The sequence below is a fragment of the Centruroides sculpturatus genome, unplaced genomic scaffold (assembly GCF_000671375.1).
Source record: "Centruroides sculpturatus isolate CEXI.00-Female unplaced genomic scaffold, Cexi_2.0 scaffold872, whole genome shotgun sequence".
In the NCBI taxonomy this organism is placed as follows: domain Eukaryota; kingdom Metazoa; phylum Arthropoda; class Arachnida; order Scorpiones; family Buthidae; genus Centruroides; species Centruroides sculpturatus.
The window spans coordinates 258,753-269,476 of record NW_019385158.1 but is presented as its reverse complement, the minus strand read 5'-3'; the positions used below and the strand labels follow the sequence as shown (position 1 = coordinate 269,476).

General features: G+C 31.8%; 1 long non-coding RNA gene across 2 annotated transcripts; it reads left to right on the top strand.

Moving 5' to 3' along the window:
- On the top strand, positions 1-6,444 carry LOC111635582. 2 transcript variants are annotated; one of them, XR_002758403.1, is made up of 4 exons: positions 1-117; positions 2,889-2,957; positions 5,530-5,619; positions 6,351-6,444. It is a non-coding gene; the product is annotated as an uncharacterized LOC111635582 (long non-coding RNA). The 2 variants fall into 2 exon arrangements; XR_002758402.1 differs by lacking the exon at positions 6,351-6,444 and having other exon boundaries at positions 5,530-5,713.
- The last annotated feature ends 4,280 nt before the right edge of the window (positions 6,445-10,724 follow it).

Below are 10,724 nucleotides of genomic sequence, written 5' to 3'. Positions count from 1 at the left end.
CTTAATGATACATCGCATTTCAAACAAAAGATTCAGGAAAGTACAGAAAACGTATGGATTCAATGGATTAGTGTTTGTTTGCTGGCGCATATTTCTTCTTTTAATATGTCAAGATAGGTAAGAATTAAAGAACGAAATTTGGAATAGTAATCTGTAAGTAAGGGGCATTAACGCTGCTCAATTTTGGTGAATGGAACTCAATGCGATAAACGGAAAAGACAGTTCATGTGTCATATTTCGAGTGGGTTGTGATTTAATAAACAATTTAATCATCACAGACATTTACAATATTTTCAAAAAATCATCTGTATCCTCAAAATGAAGCCATTTTTGGGGGGTCTTTCTTATAATTAGTAACATTTCGTAACAGATGACGCAACGCACAATTGTAAATTTGAACTAGTCGTAAAGTTCTTTCTTTAAATTTAAATGTTTTTATGGTAGTTTTTATCAGAATTCATAAATTGTTTATTCTAATATTACGTTATCACTTAAATTTTATATTTTAGTATAATTCAAAATTATCGGACTTTTCTTAACTGATGCACGATTGCTGGGAAAGTCAAGCAACAGCACATGTCAGCTATTTTTAATAATCAAAATAAGACGTAACAACTTGGCGAACTTTCTCGTTTACCATAACTAAAGATAATAAAATATATTAGCTTTGTCACTAGAAGGTTTGTCACTTCTTGTGAAATCGTCACAATGGGCTGCAATTTTTAATCATTTTTTATTGTTAAAACAATCACATCATTTCCGTTCCACACCGGAATTTCGTATATATTAATCGGCTTCTTTGGCCTAAACTTTCCATATTTGATTTCAGAATTTTAGTAGTGTCTCGAGTCTAATTACAGCCAAATGTATAACTTTTAATGTTATATAATTCAAATTTAATATACTATATTTATAATACTTTGTATAATATAATAAACAAATAAAATCATAAAATAGAATAAGTTTTATTATATATATATATATAATATAATTCAATCAGTTATTACTTATCCAATGTCGCATCGGAAAATAATAATACGTTTATATTATATTATATAAATCGTCAAATGTTTACCAATGAAACAATATCAAAAATTATAGTACTTAAACCACCAGGTACATTTCCAATATTGACATCAGATATTCCTCTTAAATTAATACAAGTTGTGTTACGAAAGCACGCGACTTTATTCTATACTCAGTTGTCTTGTTTATATAATTTCAATTTGTATACAGTGGTATGATAGAATAAAGCAATACAATAGATCCAGAACCTAAGAAAAAACGCTATCCCTTAAAGGGATTTCTATGAAAATTTGGCAGTTAAGTTCATGTTTGACATGTGAAAATTCCAGAAAAAAAACGCCCGCGCCGTTGATCAGGTGCGAACCCACGACCATCTGGCAATGTTCAGTGGTTTTAACCACTCGGCCGCTCGTTGTCAAATTCGATTTTGAGTATTCTAATTATTTAACCGACATACATTCGTACGAAGTCTGCATTCAGAGAATCATTTTTTATTATATATTTAAAATTCAAATTTCTGCCTTGTCAAGTATGTATTCTGCTGATCAGCGATATAGATGTCTTGGGTTCCTTGTTCGTCCTGCTTTTAGTATGGTCAGAGTTTTCGGACTGGATCCGGTGGATCCGTGTCGCTGGGTCATATCTTATTATATATTTAAAATTCAAATTTCTGCCTTGTCAAGTATGTATTCTGCTGATCAGCGATATAGATGTCTTGGGTTCCTTGTTCGTCCTGCTTTTAGTATGGTCAGAGTTTTCGGACTGGATCCGGTGGATCCGTGTCGCTGTATGGCAGAAGATAGAGCTGTTATTCCTGAAAAAATTTTCAATGTATATTGTAATCTGGTCGAAGCATTCTTATGGTTTGTGTGTCTGAGTTACACAATTAATTTGCCCAATATCGACGTTTACTGTATACGAATCTATTTATATTTCAAAGAGTTCTCATGCCTATGGACTGTAGTATTGATTATAGTTACAACCTACGCAGCAATACAGTTTAGTATTTTGAAAAGAAAGAAAATATCTCTTCATATTGTGAAAACCAGCTACAAGAATAAATATAAATTGGTACGACGAATGAAAATTCTTGTATTTTGCGGCATTTTCGGGCTACTTTTTCTTTTTATATGTTGCACCTTTGTCACAGGTGTGATTAACTTTGGCGAATTAAGAAGACAAGGTAGAAACATGACAGAAGGATTCGTATGCACTATGTATTATACATTGGCAAATTTTTACATATTTGGACAAATTTCGGTTTTAATTTTTCTCTCTGCGTATGCTGGAATATTTATTTTAAGCAGATTGATCAAATTATCCGAAGAATTTGAAGGAATGAAGATAAATGATTTATCTTTAAAGTATAAATTACAAAGATTTTTTGAAAAGCAATTCGAAATTTGGCAAGTTCTTAAACAAGTTAATGAGAAGTACAAAGATCTTTTACCATTAATGTATGCCTTCTTCATGCATATATGCTGTATCATCATGTACATTACCATATTTGTAAAAATGCTTTCAGATATAAAGATCTATTTTGTAATTAGATTTCCTGTTGTTCTATTAGCAGTACTTTCGTGCTGTTGGGTATTATCACATTTCACATCATTGGTAAGTTTGAAATTATATAACATAAAATACTTGAATTGTCTTTAAATGCCATGCCTTAGGCCCACCTGTGCCGAGTGGAAAAAACTACTGAACGCAAAGATTAATCACGTGAAGAAATTTCGGGAAACTGCACGTCGTCTTTGATTGGACAGGCGTGAATCTACGTTGTTTGGTGATTTTTATCCACTTGGCCATAGGTGGGCTTAATATGAAAAAATAATTATATGGTAAATTATTTTTTATTTCAGTTGTACGACGACTTTGCATTCATCTACAGACTTTCTCCTGCCGATTTGCCATTGGAATTTAAACTGAAGGTAAAATAAACTTTGATTATTATTGTTCGTTAAAATTGGGTAGTGTTTTATTTTCTAATAATTTTTATATTGATGATATTAATTTTTCGTACCTTCAATAAGTGCAACACAAAAAGATGTATTTTTTTAGTTCAACAGTATGAAATAATATATACATAATAGTAGCCCGCGACGCCCCCTAGTGGGCGTTGTTTTTCAAATTTCCATGAAGCACGGTTCCTTTGACTTTTTTGTTCCTATTAATATGCTCTACAGCTCTGTTAAAGTTTCAATGGTAAGATTAGATGAAGAGGTGGCGAGCCCCTCAAACTGTAGCCCCCTGTGCGAACAATAAAGGCAAAGGAACCATATTCCTACTCGCGGCCCTTCGCGAGATATAAGCCCCTGAAATAATAAATTCCTATTACATATATACTGAATTATTTATTTTGTTATATTGACCAAATAATAGCTTATTGGCCAAATGAATAATAATAATTCATATTGTTAATTTAAATAAGAATTAAAATTGTTAATTTGAATGTTTGAAATATGACACACGAAAGGGGCGCCTCTAGTCTCCGTTATCAAACGGTTACAGGACAGACAGACGGATACCCGTTGAATGGGTTATATACTGTAGAGCGTCGATTATCCAAAAGTCAATTATCCGAAAGAATTCCATTCAGCAAATTGAAATTTTCGCCAGTGCTGTGACGCTGCAATCTTTGGCTATGTTTTGGGCTACTCAAATATTTTACGTTTTTGATACTAAATTAACTTCTGAAGTATAATTTTTTATTGTTTTTATATTTTTCAATATATTTATTNTTATTCACTTGGCCACAGGTGGACTAATATGAAAAAATAATTATATGGTAAATTATTTTTTATTTCAGTTGTACGACAACTTTGCGTCTATCTACAGACTTTCTCCTGCCGATTTGCCATTGGAATTTAAACTGAAGGTAAAGTTGACTTTGATTATTGTGTTTCTCATTAAAATTTTGTAGTGTTTCATTTTCTGATAATTTTTATATTGATAATGAAGCTTTTTGGTACCCTCAATAAGTCCAACTTTAAAAGATGAATTTTTTTTTTTTAGTTTAACAGTATGAAATAATATATAAATATATAGCTTTTTACTTATTTATTTAGCACAACGGTAGGCAAACGATAGGACACAAGGCGTTTATTACATTTTTTATTCATTGATACGCGTTTTGGGTTTTTTATTTAGCTTCTCTTAGCTTTTAATTTTTTATAGTTAATTTTTAGTAGCGATTAAGATGTACAAAAGTAATATTAACAGTTATATTTCGAACCGCTTTGTATGTTTGTACCAACGGAAAACGTGAGTAATCTGCTACAGAAGGAAGCCTCTCGGAATGATATTAATAGGAATTTGGTCCCTATTTTAGTGTTAAAAACGCGAAGAAATTCGAAAGACTCCACATGGCCAGCACGTTGGCGAGGTCCGAATCCACGATTAACTACCACTATTCTGTGGTTTTTCTCACTCGACCACTAATGATTTTTACTACTATGAGCGATCTGGATTCAAATCTGGGCATACATCTTGGAGAAACTTTTGTAAATGGTCTGCCTCAAATATGTTGGGCCTGGTTTTCACCACTACTCACGTGATAACGATTTGTAAACCGTTACAACGCCAACCTGTTGGTAAACCAGCATTCGGTGCTTTTATCCGTTTCGCTACTTGTGCGCTAAGTTAGGCTGCGTGCTATCTCGTGTTTAATGCCTTATGAAACTGCTAAAAACATCTTTTGGGGTTTCTAACACTGACAATACCCATTACGCGTAATCTCAAAACTAATCCCATCTTATACAGGGTGTTCCGCGTGATGCTAGCAATAATTTTAAAGCATGTTCTCGAGGCGTGAGATTTATAACTATTCTATAAACATAGCTTGAAATTCATTGTTTTATTGCTACAAAGGGGTTAATTGTTTTTACTTCGATTTTCAACAGTGATACGGGCCTTGGAAGAGACTGAAACTCACTGTCCTTTATTTTCTTGTAGTACTAATTAGCGAAGACTTGACAAGAATTGTACGAACTTTATCGCCGTGGTTACCAGTGGTGCAAACCAGCATCGTAAGGTGTTCCAGTCTCAACTTTACTTCTTTCTGGCGTTGAAATAATGCGTTTGGGTGTCTCATAACCTATATCAGACAGTCCATAAATGCAATAAACACACTGATAAAGTATTTTTACAGTATATTATAGAGAAAAACAAGTAAAGAATACTGTTAACTCGAAGAACACATTGTATATGTAACATGTATACAACACAGATTTCATTGCGTCTGTGGGTAGGTGGCACGATTTTATTCATCATTTTTGAAGCTTTATAACTTGTGTGCTATCTGTAGAAAAATTCTGATATTTGGCAGGAAAGTTTACTTGTTACATGGATTGGTACTATTAAATTATGGTGATTGAAAAGATTGATGGGTTGGCGAGATAAAGAAGATCGCATTTTGTATCTCGAGTAGAGTCAGATTAATGAAGATTTCGCTTGCTATTTTCATTTGCTATTTTTTTGTATTCATTTGTATTTAATTTCCAGATGAATTGCTACATGAAGCGATTTGGAAAAATTCCATTAGGCATATCTCTTGGTGGTTTCTTCTATATAAAAGAAGATTTTTTCATCAAGGTTAGTACAATATATGACATTTTTTAAACAGTACAGTAATCTTAAATCGTAGGGGGGTGTTGAGGTAGCTTAAAATCACTTTGTAGTTACCTCAAATGGAAGATTGAAAGGATTTCAACTTATAACCTAGTGATCTGAACGTAATTTACACTGCCATGACATAAGTTAATGCAGGGAGAGTGATCTGAAATTGCGACAATAAGTACAATACGAGGCGTGGCTGCCTTCGTAATCACATTAATTATGCTTAGTTAAAGCATAAATTAATGCAAATGTAGGAAAAGAATTAATTGATAATTTTTAAATATTTGACATAAAATCCACAGATGTAAATATTAAATAATTAAAAAATAATGTTTCTTTATTATAATATTGACTGTTGTCAAGATAACATATATATTAATTCAGAATATCGCTTAACAAAATTTTCAAACAATATAGTATCAGTTTGTTTGGATTCGCCAGATGAAGCTAAGCAACACTTGGGCGATCCGACAAGACGAAGACCCTTATTAAAAGACTGTCTAAGCAAAAGTCTCGGTTTAGGCGTTCGACATGCGAAAATCCCTCAGAAAACTCTATGTGTTAATTACGATCGAACCCACGATATTATTTAGTGATGTTATCCATTGATCACTAGTGGGCCTTACTTTGTTTTGCCAACTGTATCATGGAACTTTGTTACTGGAAACGCTTTAATAATTAAATTAAACTTTTTACTATTTTAACAGGCATACAACGCATTGTATTCCATCTTTAATACTTTACTCGATTTGAGTGGTGTAATGGAAAAGGAATCCAAATGTACTTCGACTGCACTTAACGGTACAACTGGAAAGAATTCTTCAATTATTTAAATCTTGATGAATACGAATAAATGAAACAACACGACTTCAATAAGAGACATTCAATCATAATTATATTCTTATACTGATTTAACCATACAGAATTTGTATAATTTTTGTAATTGTAACGGATATTGTAGCTTAATTCATGGTTAAGTCGTTATTTATGTTTTTACCTGAAAATTGACCTAAATATATGATTAGAGATATAAACCTTTCTATGTACGTGCTTACATCTTTAATGGAACTAATGATTACAGAAGATAGTCTGACTAAAAAAAATGTAAATTGTAAACATTTATGAACAATTTGCTTGCTGCTTAACAACAATAAGCAACTTTACAATAAGCTAGCCTTAGTAATCGAGCTTCTCGAAGCCTGTAAACCTTAAAAGGAACGATCTTCTCATGCAACATTTACATTTATTAAAATATATATATTATCCGATAAAGGGAGACAATAAGAATTCCCGTATTTTCCTATTATTATTCATTCATTCATTTTTATATACTATGTACTATCAAGTACATTCCTGGCTTCGCATGGAGTATTACCAGGAGATAAGCAATAAAAATAAGTACAATATATATTCGTAGAGAAAATTAAATAACTTTAAGTTATAGTAATGGTAAATAAAACAAATAAAAATAAACAGATAAAATTGTTGAGGGACATTGATAGGACGATCACAATATAACTATTAACATTTACATAGAGTGATTATAATATAAATTTACTTCTGATATTTAATAATATTTTTTGTGATTAATATATATTTAATTAATAAATATCTTGGTGATTGAGTACTTATAGATTAAGAAGGCGAACGGAAATAACTGTTTCAGGTCTCAAGAACATAATTCTCAGCCTGAGTAGTTAGAACTTGGATTGACGTATGTTTTTGCTGCTTCAAGATGGAATGAAGTTGGGCAACAACACATACCTTAAGCAGGGTATCATGAGTAGAGTATTATTAAACAGCAAATTATACGTAACACATCACTTCTGTAGCGCAGGACGATTCGAATGCACGTCTGAGATATCACAAGATACCGTTGGTACAGCACTTCCAGGCACTAAATACACAGATATTATAACAATCAACGCACAGGGTATGGCACATGAAGAAGAACATCATCCCACGTAGAGAAAATGTGTAGAAGTTTTCTTTCTACAAACACTTCCATTAGAACAACATCATTGAAAGATGGTTCACACATAATCAGATTATGATGATCAGAACCTTTGTTGTATATCACATACAGTAGTATTGCTTTCAGGATGCAAACTCTGTAGATATTATTCGATAAGGCACAATACTTACCTATAGCACGTAGCCTTATTCTTGAGTACAATTTCACGGTAGTTCCATTAGTACAGTACATCCAAGGCACTGCGATAAAAACAATGAACGCCAAGTATGATTGACGCATAGGAAATCAGACCACTTTCATCAGGACAACACTGCCGAAAGATGGTTCACAGACACCAGTTAATAATGATCAAAACATAACTGGACGAAGATTGGCACTAGTGATTTGCTCCTCATTTCCAATCACACTCCCTGTGAGTTGAAAATGTTATTCTCTAAAGATATAAAGTATATAGTTGGCAAATGCACAAGGTGAATCAATGTGAAGAACACAAATTTTCACAGAAAATGTGAAACATGTCCAGAAACACGGACATTCAATTGAAATATTATCGTTCAGACACATCGTAGACAAGTTGATGAGATTGCGAATGTAGTTTTAGCGTTATATTATTTGATGTGTTATTTTAGAGATACTTTTAGCAAGTCTGGTAAAGGCATTATAAACTTCAAGAGATGTCCATATGGACATCTCTTGAAGTTTATAATATAGACATGTGGACATCTCTTGGACATCATCTTTCCTATTATGGACATATGGACATAATCTTTCCTATTATCTTTCGAGTGAGCCGCTCTTGGTACATTACATTTTTAAAATCTTCTAATATAATTTCTATAAATATATAGCACTGGTAGCGTTGTGGCTAGGCTATGAATTTCGAGAAATTGATTATACTCGAAGTTTTTACTTTATATGATTTGATATAAATGTAAAAAAATACAATGTTTAAGAATAATTAATTGTTTACAGTAAAAACATAAAATGAAGGGACTTCTATCACAATTTTCTAACGAACAGTTTACTTCTGGAAATGTAACGTTTACGTCAATAACATCAGAAAAACGTTTATCGTTCTCTGTTAAATATGCTGACTTCTTCTATGCAGATACAAGTATTAACATATTTAAAAATAGAAGCACATGATTTATTTTACATAAGCACACAGTTCGCAACATATGCTCGAGTTACGAACATTCTCATACCGTTAAATCATATTCTATGAATCCATGCATTTCAGATGGATTGTAGAAGATTAAATAGCAACTCTATATTATGCTAGTGTAAACCTGACTATATTATAATTCGAATGTAAAGAAGATGCACTCTATAGTAACTTCTCTGTTCTAATTCACTGCAACTACACGTTTTTTCTTCTATATTTTATAGTTATGAAACATATTATAATGTATGATTTATGTTTCTAGATTTTCAGTATTTTCAATTGTAATTTAGCATTATATGTATTTATATGTGCATTGCTTATGTTTTTAATTAATCACGAGCTATAAACTGTCACTTTTAAGTAAGCCATATTTGAAATGTATTTGAATTTATTACTTAGTATTAGAAACAATTACATGTTTTCTCGTTTAATAAGTTGTTACTTCACTGAATGCTCAATGTTATTCTGAATTCTTCTGTAGAAAGGACAATTTACTGACTTTTACATCACCATATATTATTATTTTTATAATGCAAATTTAATTGAAATACAGGTAACCCCCGTATAACACGGCACTTCTATAGCACGGATTCACTCTAACACGGTTCGAGAATTGGTACCATCCCCCGTATAACACGGTACTTTTATAGCAATGATTCACTCTGACACGGTTCGAGAAATGGGTAAAACCCTCGTACAAAATGAAATGTAATAAATTTTTACATACTTATATAAAAATATAGTAGCATGTTTTTTTAATTTGTGGAACCTAACCCTCTTTTTCGTACTAGTTCCTTGATTCACATAACACGGATTCGCATAACACGGTAATTTTTTGCAAACCGTGTTATACGGGAGTTACCTGTATTTTAGTACGTCTTGAAAACATTTGTGAGTATTCGATGTATTAAAACTGTTTAGGAAGTAGTCATATATAATTGTAGGAGTGCATTTATAACATTAAATAAATACTTTAATAAAGTGTCTGTTTTGTTTGATGTATTGATTATTTATCAATCACCAAACATTTAAAATATGTGATCCGATTTACATGTAAATTAAGTTTTATTAGTGACAATAATCGATGTCATTTATCACATCTTGAGGCATTTGAATGTGTAGCAAATGCTTCATCATTATCACAAATGCAAAAATAAATTCGAAGTATTTTTCTGTGTGTAGAAGTTAGTATTTGGGTATGCTAGTGTGTGGGAGGTAGCATGATTTTGATTACCTTATTTAAAACTTAATAACTCGTGTACTTTTTTCCGATAATTTCAGAAATTTTGCAGGTAGATTTGCTTATTCGGTGCATTAATGCTGTTAAATTTTGTTAATTAAATGTCCGGAGGGTGAGGAAATAATAGAAGTCGTGTATATCTCCAGTCGGGTCGAACTTAATAACGATTCTATTATTTATTAGCATTTAGATTTTTTTGTGAAACCGATTTCTATCGTCATAATTAAGCTTTTTTCCATTTTATAATACTTAAAAATATAAAAATACTTTAATAATAAAATATTATAACAGATGGCGCCACATACACACATATTTTAATGTGGCTGGAATCAAGGACTATATATTACTGTAGTTTAATGTCCTTGGGCTGGAATGTTAAACAACTCGTTCTTGGATATTTTTTTTCTTATAATTCGTGTATTAGAAATATTCTAATTACGTATAGATAATTTTAATCATAGTATTTAATTTAATTTGAATCTTTCAGTCCCGTAATTATACGGAAAACTAGAATAATCAATTATAACATGTAAACCAATTTTGTATACAGTAGATCCCCCTATAAAACCGTTTCCTATAGTTATGATTCCTATAAAAATTGTGGCAGTATCCGTAAACAACGGTAAAAATAACTCCTATAATACGTAAAACGTCATCGGGCAGCCGAACTACTTTCCCGCCGTCCGTAGCGCCACGCTACG